The following is a 17,511-nucleotide window of genomic DNA, read 5'->3' on the forward strand; positions in this document are numbered from 1 at the left end:
TCGTCGTGTTGGTCCTCGGCTTTGTGTTGGGGACTTGGTGTGGTTGTCTTCTCGTTTTGTCCCTATGAGGGTTTCTTCTCCTAAGTTTAAGCCTCGGTTCATCGGCCCGTACAAGATATTGGAGATTCTTAACCCTGTGTCCTTCCGTTTGGACCTCCCTGCATCCTTTTCGATTCATAATGTTTTTCATCGGTCATTGTTGTGCAGGTATGAGGTACCGGCTGTGCCTTCCGTTGAGCCTCCTGCTCCGGTGTTGGTTGAGGGTGAGTTGGAGTACGTTGTGGAAAAGATCTTAGACTCTCGTGTTTCCAGACGGAAACTCCAGTATCTGGTCAAATGGAAGGGATACGGTCAGGAGGATAATTCTTGGGTCACTGCCTCTGATGTTCATGCCTCCGATCTTGTCCGTGCCTTTCATAGGGCTCATCCTGATCGCCCTGGTGGTTCTGGTGAGGGTTCGGTGCCCCCTCCTTGAGGGGGGGGTACTGTTGTGAAATTGGATTCTGGGCTCCCCCGGTGGCCACTTGTGGAATTACTTGTGTGCATCATCCTCTCTGTTCACCTGCTCCTATCAGGATGTGGGAGTCGCTATATAACCTTGCTCCTCTGTCAGTTTCATGCCGGTCAACAATGTAATCAGAAGCCTTTCTGTGCATGTTCCTGCTACTAGACAACTCCCAGCTAAGTTGGACTTTTGTCCTTGTGTGTTTTTGCATTTTGTTCCTGTTCACAGCTGCTGTTTCGTTACTGTGTCTGGAAAGCTCTTGTGAGCAGAAATTGCCACTCTGGTGTTATGAGTTAATGCTAGAGTCTTAAAGTAATTTCTGGATGGTGTTTTGATAGGGTTTTCTGCTGACCATGAAAGTGCCCTTTCTGTCTTCCGGCTATCTAGTAAGCGGACCTCGATTTTGCTAAACCTATTTTCATACTACGTTTGTCATTTCATCTAAAATCACCGCCAATATATGTGGGGGCCTCTGTCTGCCTTTTGGGAAAATTTCTCTAGAGGTGAGCCAGGACTGTCTTTTCCTCTGCTAGGATTAGGTAGTTCTCCGGCTGGCGCTGGGCATCTAGGGATAAAAAAACGTAGGCATGCTACCCGGCCACTTCTAGTTGTGCGGCAGGTTTAGTTCATGGTCAGTATAGTTTCCATCTTCCAAGAGCTAGTTCTCATATATGCTGGGCTATGTTCTCTCGCCATTGAGAATCATGACAGTTGGGTTCTATTCAGATTGGTGAACTGTTCACCAAACATATCCAAACCCAGGCTCGGACTGGGGCACCGGGACACCTTAGAATCCTCCGGTGGGCCCCGCCCCCACCCCTGCCTCCTTCATTTGTCCCTGCCCTGCATGCGGTGCACAGTTTATTTATTCTATGGCCGGCGGCCCGGCCCCGGCGCACAGGCTGTACGGAAGAATGTGAAGTGCTGCTGTGCAAGCAGCCACGCGGAAGCTGCTCGCTCCTTCACATGATGATCATCTCGCACTGCAGCCGACGGCGACGTCGAGTCTGTGCTCTTGATAAGAGCAGCCCGTGCGCAGCGTGGTGCGAGTGCCGACCTCACTGACTTCAGCCAGCACACAGCACAGTCCGAGGAAACAGCTGACTGACTGTGTGAGTCAGAGGAGAAGACAGGGACGCACGCACGCACTGCACTGAGTCTGCAGCACGGGTCATCACCGACCTGTTTCTTGTTACTTTGCCCGCCCTCGACTCCACATCTTCATCATTAAAACTCTGTGGTCTGACTCTGCCACTCTGGAGTCTGGACTAAGGGTGTTCTAATGCTGATTGGCTGACAGATGCAGGCAGGAGCAGCCAATCAGCATTAGTTTTCTTTGTGTGACCTCACAGTCACACAGGTCACAGCACACCTCAATGAGCTGTGCTGTGATTGGTCGTCTGTCCTCCTGCCCAAGCAGCACAGGCACACAGGCGCGCACTGTCTGCACTACTATGATCGGAGGCTGAGAAGCTGAGGGATGTCACATTTTTGTTGATGATTGCAGCCAGTCAGTAAGGACCTTACTGTCCCAGTGGGGCAGATTACTGGACATACTGGGGCAGATTGATGGACACACTGGGGCAGATTGCTGGAAACACTGGGGCAATGCTGGACAAACTGGGGCAGATTGCTGGACACACTTGGGCAATATGCTGGACATACTGGGGCAGATTGCTAGACACACTGGGGCAATGCTGGAGACCCTGAGGCAGATTGCTGGACACACTGGGGCAATGCTGGACACTGGGGCAGATTGCTGGACACACTGGGGGCAATGCTGGACATACTGGGGCAGATTGCTGGACACACTGGGGCAATGCTGGACACCGGGGCAGATTGCTGGACACACTGGGGCAATGCTGGAGACCCTGAGGCAGATTGCTGGACACACTGGGGCAATGCTGGACACTGGGGCAGATTGTTGGACACACTGGGGCAATGCTGGACATACTGGGGCTGATTGCTGGACACACTGGGGCAGATTGCTGGACACACTGGGGCAGATTGCTGGACACACTGGGCAATGCTGGACATACTGGGGCAGATTGCTGGACACTCTGGGGCAATATGCTGGACATACTGGGGCAGATTGCTGGACACTGGTGCAGATTGCTGGACACACTGGGGCAATGCTGGAGACCCTGGGGCAGATTGCTGGACACACTGGGGCAATGCTGGACACTGGGGCAGATTGCTGGACATACTGGGGCAGATTGCTGGACACATTGGGGGCAATGCTGGACATACTGGGGCAGATTGCTGGACACACTGGGGCAGATTGCTGGACACACTGGGGCAATGCTGGACATACTGGGGCAGATTGCTGGACACACTGGGGCAATGCTGGACATACTGGGGCAGATTGCTGGACACACGGGCAATATGCTGGACATGCTGGGGCAGATTGCTGGACACACTGGGGCAATGCTGGACACTGGGGCAGATTGCTGGACACACTGGGGCAATGCTGGAGACCCTGGGGAAGATTGCTGGACACACTGGGGCAGATTGCTGGACACACTGGGGGCAATGCTGGACATACTGGGGCAGATTGCTGGACACACTGGGGCAGATTGCTGGACACACTGGGGCAATGCTGGACATAATGGGGCAGATTGCTGGACACACTGGGGCAATATGCTGGACATACTGGGGCAGATTGCTGGACACACTGGGGCAAAGCTGGACACTGGGGCAGATTGCTGGACACACTGGGGCAATGCTGGAGACCCTGGGGCAGATTGCTGGACACACTGGGGCAATGCTGGACATACTGGGGCAGATTGCTGGACACACTGGGGGCAATATGCTGGACACACAGGGGCAATGCTGGACATACTGGGGCAGATTGCTGGACACACTGGGGGCAATGCTGGACATACTGGGGCAGATTGCTGGACACACTGGGGGCAATATGCTGGACACACAGGGGCAATGCTGGACATACTGGGGCAGATTGCTGGATACACTGGGGCAGATTGCTGGACACACTGGGGCAATGCTGGACATACTGGGGCAGATTGCTTGACACACTGGTGCAGATTGCTGGACATACTGGGGCAGATTCCTGGACACACTGGGGCAATGCTGGACACTGGGGCAGATTGCTGGACACACTGAGGGCAATGCTGGACACTGGGGCAGATTGCTGGACACACTGGGGCAATGATGGACACTGGGGCAGATTGCTGGACACACTGGGGGCAATGCTGGACATACTGGGGCAGATTGCTGGACACACTGGGGGCAATATGCTGGACACACTGGGGCAATGCTGGACACACTGGGGCAGATTGCTGGACACTGGGGCAGATTGCTGGACACACTGGGGCAATGCTGGATACCCTGGGGCAGATTGCTGGACACACTGGGGCAATGCTGGACACTGGCACAGATTGCTGGACACACTGGGGGCAATGCTGGACATACTGGGGCAGATTGCTGGACACACTGGGGGCAATATGCTGGACACACTGGGGCAATGCTGGACATACTGGGGCAGATTGCTGGACACACTGGGGCAGAGTACTGGACACACTGGGGCAATGCTGGACATACTGGGGCAGATTGCTGGACACACTTGGGCAATATGCTGGACATACTGGGGCAGATTGCTGGACACACTGGGGCAATGCTGGACACTGGGGCAGATTGCTGGACACACTGGGGCAGATTGCTGGACACACTGGGGCAATGCTGGACACTGGGGCAGATTGGTGGACACACTGGGGGCAATGCTGGACATACTGGGGCAGATTGCTGGACACACTGGGGTCAATATGCTGGACACACTGGGGCAATGCTGGACATACTGGAGCAGATTGCTGGACACACTGGGGCAGATTGCTGGACACACTGGGGCAGATTGCTGGACACACTGGAGCAGATTTCTGGACACACTGGGGCAATATGCTGGACATACTGGGGCAGATTGCTGGACACACTGGGGCAATGCTGGACACTGGGGCAGATTGCTGGAAACACTGGGGCAATGCTGGACACTGGGGCAGATTTCTGGACACACTGGGGCAATGCTGGACACTGGGGCAGATTGCTGGACATACTGGGGGCAATGCTGGACACTGGGGCAGATTGCTGGACACACTGGGGGCAATGCTGGACATACTGGGGCAGATTGCTGGACACACTGGGGCAGAATGCTGGACACACTGGGGCAATGCTGGACATACTGGGGCAGATTGCTGGACACACTGGGGCAATGCTGGACACTGGGGCAGATTGCTGGACACACTGGGGGCAATGCTGGACACGGGCAGATTGCTAGACACACTGGGGCAATGCTGGACACTGGGGTAGATTGCTGGACACACTGGGGCAATGCTGGATACTGGGGCAGATTGGTGGACACACTGGGGCAATGCTGGACACTGGGGCAGATTGCTGGACACACTGGGGGCAATGCTGGACACGGGCAGATTGCTAGACACACTGGGGCAATGCTGGACACTGGGGTAGATTGCTGGACACACTGGGGCAATGCTGGATACTGGGGCAGATTGCTTGACACACTGGGGGAAATGCTGGATTCTGGGGCATATATCTGGACACACTGGGGGCAGTGCTGGACATACTGGGGCAGATTACTGGACACACTGGGGGCAGTGCTGGACATACTGGGGCAGATTGCTGGACACACTGGGGCAATGCTGGAGACCCTGGGGCAGATTGCTGGACACACTGGGGCAATGCTGGACACTGGGGAAGATTGCTGAACACACTGGGGGCAATGCTGGACATACTGGGGCAGATTGCTGGACACACTGGGGGCAATATGCTGGACACACTTTGGCAATTCTGGACAAACTGGGGCAGATTGCTGGACACACGGGCAGATTGCTGGACACACTGGGGCAATGCTGGACATACTGGGGCAGATTGCTGGACACACTGGGGCAATGCAGGACATACTGGGGCAGATTGCTGGACACACTGGGGCAGATTGCTGGACACACTGGGGGCAATGCTGGACATACTGGGGCAGATTGCTGGACACACTGGGGGTAATATGCTGGACACACTGGGGCAATGCTGGACACACTGGGGCAGATTGCTGGACACTGGGGCAGATTGCTGGACACACTGGGGCAATGCTGGATACCCTGGGCAGATTGCTGGACACACTGGGGCAATGCTGGACACTGGCACAGATTGCTGGACACACTGGGGGCAATGCTGGACATACTGGGGCAGATTGCTGGACACACTGGGGGCAATATGCTGGACACACTGGGGCAATGCTGGACATACTGGGGCAGATTGCTGGACACACTGGGGCAGAGTGCTGGACACACTGGGGCAATGCTGGACATACTGGGGCAGATTGCTGGACACACTTGGGCAATATGCTGGACATACTGGGGCAGATTGCTGGACACACTGGGGCAATGCTGGACACTGGGGCAGATTGCTGGACACACTGGGGCAGATTGCTGGACACACTGGGGCAATGCTGGACACTGGGGCAGATTGGTGGACACACTGGGGGCAATACTGGACATACTGGGGCAGATTGCTGGACACACTGGGGTCAATATGCTGGACACACTGGGGCAATGCTGGACATACTGGACCAGATTGCTGGACACACTGGGGCAGATTGCTGGACACACTGGGGCAGATTGCTGTACACACTGGAGCAGATTTCTGGACACACAGGGGCAATATGCTGGACATACTGGGGCAGATTGCTGGACACACTGGGGCAATGCTGGACACTGGGGCAGATTGCTGGAAACACTGGGGCAATGCTGGACACTGGGGCAGATTGCTGGACACACTGGGGCAATGCTGGACACTGGGGCAGATTGCTGGACACACTGGGGGCAATGCTGGACACTGGGGCAGATTGCTGGACACACTGGGGGCAATGCTTGACATACTGGGGCAGATTGCTGGACACACTGGGGCAGAATGCTGGACATACTGGGGCAATGCTGGACATACTGGGGCAGATTGCTGGACACACTGGGGCAATGCTGGACACTGGGGCAGATTGCTGGACACACTGGGGGCAATGCTGGACACGGGCAGATTGCTAGACACACTGGGGCAATGCTGGACACTGGGGTAGATTGCTGGACACACTGGGGCAATGCTGGATACTGGGGCAGATTGGTGGACACACTGGGGCAATGCTGGACACTGGGGCAGATTGCTGGACACACTGGGGGCAATGCTGGACACGGGCAGATTGCTAGACACACTGGGGCAATGCTGGACACTGGGGTAGATTGCTGGACACACTGGGGCAATGCTGGATACTGGGGCAGATTGCTTGACACACTGGGGGAAATGCTGGATTCTGGGGCATATATCTGGACACACTGGGGCAATGCTGGACATACTGGGGCAGATTGCTGGACACACTGGGGGCAGTGCTGGACATACTGGGGCAGATTGCTGGACACACTGGGGCAATGCTGGAGACCCTGGGGCAGATTGCTGGACACACTGGGGCAATGCTGGACACTGGGGAAGATTGCTGGACACACTGGGGGCAATGCTGGACATACTGGGGCAGATTGCTGGACACACTGGGGGCAATATGCTGGACACACTTTGGCAATTCTGGACAAACTGGGGCAGATTGCTGGACACACGGGCAGATTGCTGGACACACTGGGGCAATGCTGGACATACTGGGGCAGATTGCTGGACACACTGGGGCAATGCAGGACATACTGGGGCAGATTGCTGGACACACTGGGGCAGATTGCTGGACACACTGGGGCAATGCTGGACATACTGGGGCAGATTGCTGGACACACTTGGGCAATATGCTGGACATACTGGGGCAGATTGCTGGACACACTGGGACAATGCTGGACACTGGGGCAGATTGCTGGACACACTGGGGCAATGCTGGAGACCCTGAGGCAGATTGCTGGACACACTGGGGCAATGCTGGACACGGGCAGATTGCTGGACACACTGGGGGCAATGCTGGACATACTGGGGCAGATTGCTGGACACACTGGGGCAATGCTGGACACTGGGGCAGATTGCTGGACACACTGGGGAAATGCTGGAGACCCTGAGGCAGATTGCTGGACACACTGGGGCAATGCTGGACACTGGGGCAGATTGTTGGACACACTGAGGCAATGCTGGACATACTGGGGCTGATTCCTGGACACACTGGGGCAGATTGCTGGACACACTGGGGCAGATTGCTGGACACAATGGGCAATGCTGGACATACTGAGGAAGATTGCTGGACACTCTGGGGCAATATGCTGGACATACTGGGGCAGATTGCTGGACACTGGGGCAGATTGCTGGACACACTGGGGCAATGCTGGAGACCATGGGGCAGATTGCTGGACACACTGGGGCAATGCTGGACACTGGGGCAGATTGCTGGACATACTGGGGCAGATTGCTGGACACATTGGGGGCAATGCTGGACATACTGGGGCAGATTGCTGGACACACTGGGGCAGATTGCTGGACACACTGGGGCAATGCTGGACATACTGGGGCAGATTGCTGGACACACTTGGGCAATATGCTGGACATACTGGGGCAGATTGCTGGACACACTGGGGCAATGCTGGACACTGGGGCAGATTGCTGGACACACTGGGGCAATGCTGGAGACCCTGAGGCAGATTGCTGGACACACTGGGGCAATGCTGGACACTGGGGCAGATTGCTGGACACACTGGGGGCAATGCTGGACATACTGGGGCAGATTGCTCTACACACTGGGGGCAATATGCTGGACACACTGGGGCAATGCTGGACATACTGGGGCAGATTGCTGGACACACTGGGGCAGATTGCTGGACACACTGGGGCAGATTGCTGGACACACTGGGCAATGCTGGACATACTGGGGCACATTGCTGGACACACTGGGGCAATATGCTGGACACTGGGGCAGATTGCTGGACACACTGCAGCAATGCTGGAGACCCTGGGGCAGATTGCTGGACACACTGGGGCAATGCTGGACACTGGGGCAGATTGCTGGACATACTGGGGCAGATTGCTGGACACACTGGGGGCAATATGCTGGACACACTGGGGCAATGCTGGACATACTGGGGCTGATTGCTGGACACACTGGGGCAGATTGCTGGACACACTGGGGCAATGCTGGACATACTGGGGCAGATTGCTGGACACACTGGGGCAATGCTGGAGACCCTGGGGCAGATTGCTGGACACACTGGGGCAATGCTGGACACTGGGGCAGATTGGCAAAATGCATTTGGCATCTGAAATGTGCAACTTTGATCCTGAAAAGAATTCACAGAATGGGTTATAGCACAACTTGTGCTGATTTCAATTCAATCTGTATTTGGAAGCTGGATCAGAGAAGGAGTGCAATTTTCCCGGAGATACCGCAATAACAGCTCAATGCGTGGAGTGGACAGAGCAAGCTCTTTTTCCATCTCCCTGTTCTAAAAATCCATTTAATATATGGTCCCCAAATAGGAGACGTATCAGATATTAAACTGATAAGAACAGATGCTACACTTGATCTTGAGTGGTGGCGGCAGCGACGACAACGACGATTTCAGCCAAAAGGCAGAGCAGCGATAACCAGATATGGTTAAGCACTTTCACCACACCGAGACCTGACACTGATCCTTAATCCCAGCCAAAAGGCCAAGAAGCAATAACCAGAAATCGTTTCGCACTTGTGCCACACCAAGGCCTAACAATGATACCCTTTGGGGAGATGGAGCAAAAGATTGCCCTGAGGAGGACATTTTAGCAAACCGGACACCTTCACAATGACAGTTCTGCTGTTTGTTCACGCTGTGAGCCACTGGTTTTTAATCTGCATAACACCACCTATTGTAACCCTCCCCCTTTGTTCCAAGCCTTTGTTCCAATGTGCACTACTGAGTGCCAGGAAGAGGTGTGCGAGAGGGAAAATCAAAAAACAAACAAGCGAGCAGCTGTCTTCCCTTAGCTCTCCTGATGCCGGGTACAGACCCTGCTGCCTACCTATCACCATGCTGCCCGCCGCTGCTCCAGCAGCAGACTGAAGATAACTGCCACCGCACTGCTTTTTATAGGCCAAGGGCCCATTGTGACACGTGAGGGTTCCAGCCCATTGTGACACGTGAGGGTTCCAGACCATGGCCAAGGGCCCATTGTGACACATGAGGTTTCCAGACCATGGCCAAGGGCCCATTGTGACACGTGAGGGTTCCAGACCATGGCCAAGGGCCCATTGTGACACGTGAGGGTTCCAGACAATGGCCAAGGGCCCATTGTGACACGTGAGGGTTCCAGACCATGGCCAAGGTCCCATTGTGACACGTGAGGGTCCCAGACATTGGCCAAGGGCCAATTATGACACGTGAGGGTTCCAGACCATGGCCAAGGGCCCATTGTGACACGTGAGGGTTCCAGACCATGGCCAAGGGCCCATTGTGACACGTGAGGATTCCGCACACAGATTCTATCTAATGCAGGCAGTGCACCTGGTTGCTAGAAAGCATTAGAATACTCACACAGGTGTAGATAGGCAGCATATTGAAGATCAGCACAGATACAATTTTTCCTTTCTTTAAATACATATACCGTATATACTCGAGTATAAGCCGACCCGAGTATAAGCCGACCCCCCTAATTTTGCCACAAAAAACTGGAAAAACTTATTGACTCGAGTGTAAGCCTAGGGTGGAAAATGCAGCAGGTACCAGTGAATTTCAAAATTAAAAATAGATGCTCCATACCGTTCATTATGGCCCCATAGATGCTCCACATAAAGCTGTGCCACATATAATGCTCTGCACCGTTCATTATGGCCCCATAGATGCTCCACATAAAGCTGTGCCACATATAATGCTCTGCACCGTTCATTATGGCCCCATAGATGCTCCACATAAAGCTGTGCCACATATAATGCTCTGCACCATTCATTATGGCCCCATAGATACTCCACATAAAGCTGTGCCATATATACAATGCTCTGCACCGTTGCCCCATAGCTGTGCCATATATATAATGCTCTGCACCATTGCCCCATAGCTGTGCCATATAGTGCTCTGCACCGTTGCCCCATAGCTGTGCCATATAGTGCTCTGCACCATTGCCCCATAGCTGTGCCATATAGTGCTCTGCACCGTTGCCCCATAGCTGTGCCATATAGTGCTCTGCACCATTGCCCCATAGCTGTGCCATATAGTGCTCTGCACCGTTGCCCCATAGATAGCTGTGCCATATAGTGCTCTGCACCGTTGCCCCATAGCTGCCATATAGTGTTCTGCACCGTTGCCCCATAGCTGCCATATAGTGTTCTGCACCGTTCCCCATAGCTGCCATATAGTGCTCTGCACCGTTGCCCCATAGATAGCTGTGCCATATAGTGCTCTGCACCGTTGCCCCATAGCTGCCATATAGTGCTCTGCACCGTTGCCCCATAGCTGCCATATAGTGTTCTGCACCGTTGCCCCATAGCTGTGCCATATAGTGCTCTGCACCGTTGCCCCATAGCTGTGCCATATAGTGCTCTGCACCGTTGCCCCATAGCTGTGCCATATAGTGCTCTGCACCGTTGCCCCATAGCTGTGCCATATAGTGCTCTGCACCGTTGCCCCATAGCTGTGCCATATAGTGCTCTGCACCGTTGCCCCATAGCTGTGCCATATAGTGCTTTGCACCATTATTGCCCCATAGCTGTGCCATATAGTGCTCTGCACCGTCCATTATTGCCCCATAGCTGCTGCTGCTGCTGCTGCAATAAAAAAAAAAAAACACATACTCACCTGTCTTGCTTGCAGCTCCTCGGCGCCATCTTCCCGGCGTCTCTCTGCACTGACTGATCAGGCAGAGGGCGGCGCGCACACTATATGCGTCATCGTGCCCTCTGCCTGAACAGTCAGAGCGGAGAGACGCCGGGAAGCTGGCGCGACGCCCGGCGTGTGGAACGAGGACAGGTGACTATGAGATACTTACCTGCTCCCGGCGTCCCGCTCCTTCCCCCGGACAGCTGGTCTTCGGTGCCGCAGCCTCTTCCTCTGTCAGAGGTCACCGGCACCGCTGATTAGAGAAATGAATTATGCGGCTCCGCCCCTATGGGAGGTGGAGCAGCCTATTAATTTCTCTAATGAGCGGTCCCACGTGACCGCTCAGGGGAAGAGCTGCTGCACCCGGAGACCGTGTGACAGGCAGGGGGAGCGACAGGAACGCCGGGACTAGGTAAGTATATGACAGTACTCACCCGCCGACCCCACCACTGATCATGACTCGAGTATAAGCCGAGAGGGGCACTTTCAGCCCAAAAATTTGGGCTGAAAATCTCGGCTTATACTCGAGTATATACGGTACACCAAATTTAAAAGTCAGTGGTCCACGAGAGGGAGACAATGTTTTACAAAAGAAATCATGCTGTCACAAATGTGGTATGTATGGCAGAACTACTCATGGGTTACTTAAATTAAAGCACTAAGTACTGATAGCAAGGGGCCTAACTTTGTAGATGGTCTATTTGCAACACTGTAACAAAGGCCAAACACATGTCCACATCTTCACACGCCGGTTGCAACCAGTAAAGAGAAATTGATTGATTGATAGATTTCATATTGAACGCAATACAATGCTTGACATGCATAAGGGCAAACAATGCGCACAGAAAATGTTGCAATTGGTCAAGTTAAATCAAGCAAAATGCATTTGGCATCTGAAATGTGCAACTTTGATCCTGAAAAGAATTCACAGAATGGGTTATAGCACAACTTGTGCTGATTTCAATTCAATCTGTATTTGGAAGCCGGATCAGAGAAGGAGTGCAATGTTCCCGGAGATACCGCAAAAACGGCTCAATGCGTGGAGTGGACAGAGCAAGCTCTTTTTCCATCTCCCTGTTCTAAAAATCCATTTACTATATGGTTCCCAAATAGGAGACGTATCAGATGTTAAACTGATAAGAACAGATGCTACACTTGATCTTGAGTGGTGGCGGCTGCGACGACGACAACGACGATTTCAGCCAAAAGGCAAAGCAGCGATAACCACATATGGTTAAGCACTTTCACCACACCGAGGCCTGACACTGATCCTTAATCCTAGCCAAAAGGCCGAGAAGCAATAACCAGAAATCGTTTCGCACTTGTGCCGCACCAAGGCCTAACAATGATACCCTTTGGGGAGATGGAGCAAAAGATTGCCCTGAGGAGGACATTTTAGCAAACCGGACACCTTCACAATGACAGTTCTGCTGTTTGTTCACGCTGTGAGCCACTGGTTTTTAATCTGCATAACACCACCTATTGTAACCCTCCCCCTTTGTTCCAAGCCTTTGTTCCAATGTGCACTACTGAGTGCCAGGAAGAGGTGTGCGAGAGGGAAAATCAAAAAACAAACAAGCGAGCAGCTGTCTTCCCTTAGCTCTCCTGATGCCGGGTACAGACCCTGCTGCCTACCTATCACCATGCTGCCCGCCGCTGCTCCAGCAGCAGACTGAAGATAACTGCCACCACACTGCTTTTTATAGGCCAAGGGCCCATTGTGACACGTGAGGGTTCCAGCCCATTGTGACACGTGAGGGTTCCAGACCATGGCCAAGGGCCCATTGTGACACGTGAGGGTTCCAGACCATGGCCAAGGGCCCATTGTGACACGTGAGGGTTCCAGACCATGGCCAAGGGCCCATTGTGACACGTGAGGGTTCCAGACCATGGCCAAGGGCCCATTGTGACACGTGAGGATTCCGCGCACAGATTCTATCTAATGCAGGCAGCGCACCTGGTTGCTAGAAAGCATTAGAATACTCACACAGGTGTAGATAGGCAGCATATTCAAGATCAGCACAGACACAATTTTTCCTTTCTTTAAATACATATACACCAAATTTAAAAGTCAGTGGTCCACGAGAGGGAGACAATGTTTTACAAAAGAAATCATGCTGTCACAAATGTGGTATGTACGGCAGAACTACTCATGGGTTACTTAAATAAAAAAAAAACGAAATTTCCAGCTTGCTCTTGATAAAATATAAATCTTTAATCCAAATGGTTAAAATAGCAGTACAAGCTCCATGGACCCACCATGAACCCCTGAGGGTGAGCGACTCGTTTCGACTGGCGAGCAGTCTTTATCCAAGCTAATTTACCCCACACAGACACCGTTATTTAAGGACCCGACAGCCAATAAGATTTATATATACAAATCACATGGTATAATCAATGCACAGGTCCTGAAAATATGTGAATGAAACATGTAAAAATACGAAAAAATATGAAAAAATATATATATACAAGAATGAAACAAATGAGAAACAAATATGTACAAATATAAAAATAACAAACATAAATTAATCTGCAAAATAATGACGGAAATCAATAGTGAAACATAATTTCATTTCTGCGGTTGAATCCATCAGGAAATCTTGTGCCCAGCATGAAAATCCAATATGCTTCACGGGTGAGTAAAGTTCTATGTAAATCACCCCCACGGTGAGGTTTATTAACCTTCTCAGTGCCAGAAACTCTGAAAGATGAAATGTCACGTGAATGATAATCTATAAAATGTTTGGCTGCAGAAGAAATGTTGCGATTAAAATTCCTTTCATTAGAAATGTCATGCAGATGCTCAGAAACACGAGTTTTTAACTTGCGAATAGTGCAACCGACATAAGATTTATTACAGGCAACACAATCAATTTTGTATATTACAAAGCGGGTATTACAATTAATAAATTTATTTATATAAAAAATATTGGAACCCGTATAATCAGTAAAAGATTTGGTGGTAATCATTTGTCTGCAGGTGGAACAATTACGGACATTACATTTATAGCTACTTTACAACTCAGCCATGTAGGTTGCGGTTTCTCAGAAATAAATAGACTGGGTGATAAAATATTCCCAAGAGTGGGTGCTCTCCTAGCTACAAACAGTGAGCTGGCTCCTCAGTTTTCTTTCCTTTTCATGTGATGCCGATTGCCTTGCACCTGATCCATACTTCTTGGCTCCTCAATTCTGGACCCACCACCCCACTATTTCATGAGGATAACGTATATCCTTGATTTTCATTCATTGTTATTTTATTTTATTTGATTTTTTGAGAAAATTTCTGTTGCACAATATATTTTTACTGCAATATGGCGGAAACTGCTAGAAATCGTGCCCAGAAGGCTGCACAAGTATTCTCTGATGTGCCATATACCAACGGCGATTCTGTGGATGTTACAGACATTTTTGCTCAGTTACAAAAATCTATGATTCAAGAAACTAAAGTTTGGTGGGATTTAACAACGTTGCAAAATTATGTCTCAAAGGACATGATTCCCAGAGGCTTACGAATAAAGAAAAAATCTACCACCAACTTTAGTGAAACATTCTCAAATGAGTGGAATTCAATTTTAAGCACATGTTCACTTAATTTAATGCGCTTGATTATTAAGCATGAAGAACTCAAACTATCTAACATACAGAAAGACATTGACAGTGCTAAAAGTGAATTGAACTCTCACAATGTTGTTTTGGATGAAAATATATGTTTTACAAAAATTCAGGATGAATTAACTAAACTAGAGGATGGTATTATGCTTAGAAAAAAGCGAAAATTCCAACGTGATTTGGAGGATTATACATCCAATAAAGTCTATGAATGGGATTCCTTTTCTAAAACTCCTAAATCTATTTTAAGACAGAACAATTACAAAAGGAGATATTCTAGGAGATATGTCAGTTTTAGTTCTCACGAAGGAGACTCTGGAGATTATGGTTCCAGTGTGTCAGATGCGTCTTTAAATGAATCTTCTGCATGCGGTACTACTAAGAGCATGAACAAATCAAAAAACGCAAAAGGCGTGGCGGCCGGAAACATAGAAGGCAGTTCTGGCATGCAAACACGCCAGAAGAAATTTATACCGAAATAAGTCCTAATAATGTATTAAATCTTTCTTCCCGTAATTTTTCTGATGAACAGTTAAAATTGTTGTCGTATGGACTTAATTTTGTTCCAGATCACAATTTTAATTTATTTACCACTTTAATGGATATTAATAAATTTGTCCGTAATCTAACGGTAAAAAAACATTTTTGGGCTGACGATCCTGATATTTGTGACGACCAGACTGTCATTACAAAAAATGAATTTCATTCGCTTGATTTTCAGGAACAACTAACCTTATTGACATTACAAGAATTGCAGGATCATGACACCATTTCCCATCCTCCTACTAATCAGTCTAATCAGCTGAAACTAAAAAATCCTTTTTTTTACCCAATTCAATCCAGAGCAGATTGCATGAATCGCTTTCAAGAAGTTCTCGAACGGGAACTTAAACAACTCAAATATGGAGAATCGGCACCATGCACATCAAATTTGACAAAAAAACAAAGAAATATCATTAAAGAGATCCAGGACATGAAGGACATCACCATAAAAATGAGTCATAAGGGAGGAGTGGTTGTTATCATGTACTCTCTCCAATATGAGAAAGCCATTATGGATTTACTATTGGACACTACCACTTATAGTAAACTAAGTTCGGATCCCACCATTAATTTTAAAAAGAAAATGGATGATATGATACAAGATGGTTTATCCTTAGGTGTTATATCCAAAAAACAAGCGGATTTCCTAATAATTTCACATCCCGTGACTCCAATAATGCACGGTTTGCCCAAGATCCATAAAAACCACGACTGTCCTCCGATGCGTCCGATAATTTCCAGCATTGGATCTATAAATGAACGCATGGGTCAGTGGTTAGACTCTCTATTGCAGCCGTTAGTTTTGAAATTGCCAGGGCATATTAGAGACACCAAATGTCATATTAGAGACACCAAATGTTTGATGTAATGGCACATAAAACATGGCTAGCTGACTTTTCATGGCTCAGTTGCGATGTAATTTCTTTGTACACGTGCATTCCTCATAATTTAGCACTTCAGGCGTTGGAATTTCATTTACGTTCATACAGTCATTATTCACAGGATTTGATTCAATATATGTTGCAAGTAACTTTTTTTCTGTTGACTCACAATTTTTTTTCTTTCAACTCTTCTTATTATTTGAAAAGGGAGAAGAAAGAAGTAGCGCACTCCTCTTGTCCAAACAAGTCTTGATTTTTATTGGGACATCTCACAAAGACAGGCGGGTGGGAGAAAACATGCTGGAAGGTGAAGGACTACAGCTGTTTCGCGCAGCGAGCGCTTCTACAGGTCCCGATGACGGGCGGCTGTGAGGAGGAGAGATTTGTAGTCTGTGCAGACGTAATCACGTCCCCCTCATGCCGTATATCACAGGTGGTACTAATTAGACATTTGTTACTAGCGATACACAAATATAAATACATTTAAAGTTAAAATACACTAATTCTAATTAAATTTAATGTTAAAATACACAAATTTTAATGAAATTTAAAAGAAAACCCCGAGGGGCAAACACGGAGAGGAAAATAGATGAATACCTAATATTAAACATAGCAGAGACGAGAAGGCATACGGTCTATCCTAACAAACTGGGGGAAAAAAATACCATTATTTTTATTTTTATTTTTACCCAAAAAGGGAAAAAAAGCAAAAAAGTTTTTTTATATATATACTTAAATGGATTTTTTCAAAAGGGATGTGTGTCGGATCATTACAAAAAGACGGACATGTCAATCCGTTCATTTAACCCCATTGGGCCCGTAGCGTTAGTACGCATAATCCAACGGGCTTCACATCTCAAAAGAAGCCGATTTAAATTGCCCCCTGATTTTGGTGAAAAGACGCGTGTAATGCCCGCAAAAGATAATTCATGAATATTGCCTGCATGGCATTGTTTAACATGATTTATTAAGCGTGGCACCCCTTTTCCCGTTCGGACTGATGCAAAATGTTCTTTTATACGGATATACAATGGGCGAATGGTTTTGCCTATGTAATAAAAACCGCACTGGCAAAAAATGGCATAAACCACGTAAGTGGTCTTACAGGAAATAAAATCTCTGACTATGTGCTTTATTGGTCCTATTTGAATGGTGTTACCCGTTATGTGTTGAGGGCATAAATTACAATGTCCAC

General features: G+C 49.5%; 2 pseudogenes; both read right to left on the bottom strand.

Annotated features, from left to right (window-relative positions):
* Window positions 1-8,852: 8,852 nt before the first annotated feature.
* On the bottom strand, window positions 8,853-9,077 carry LOC143801331 (U2 spliceosomal RNA; annotated as a pseudogene).
* A 3,197-nt stretch (window positions 9,078-12,274) lies between these two features.
* LOC143801343 (U2 spliceosomal RNA) lies at window positions 12,275-12,494 on the bottom strand (annotated as a pseudogene).
* Window positions 12,495-17,511: the final 5,017 nt, after the last annotated feature.

Source organism: Ranitomeya variabilis, chromosome 1, assembly GCF_051348905.1.
Source record: "Ranitomeya variabilis isolate aRanVar5 chromosome 1, aRanVar5.hap1, whole genome shotgun sequence".
NCBI lineage: Eukaryota > Metazoa > Chordata > Amphibia > Anura > Dendrobatidae > Ranitomeya > Ranitomeya variabilis.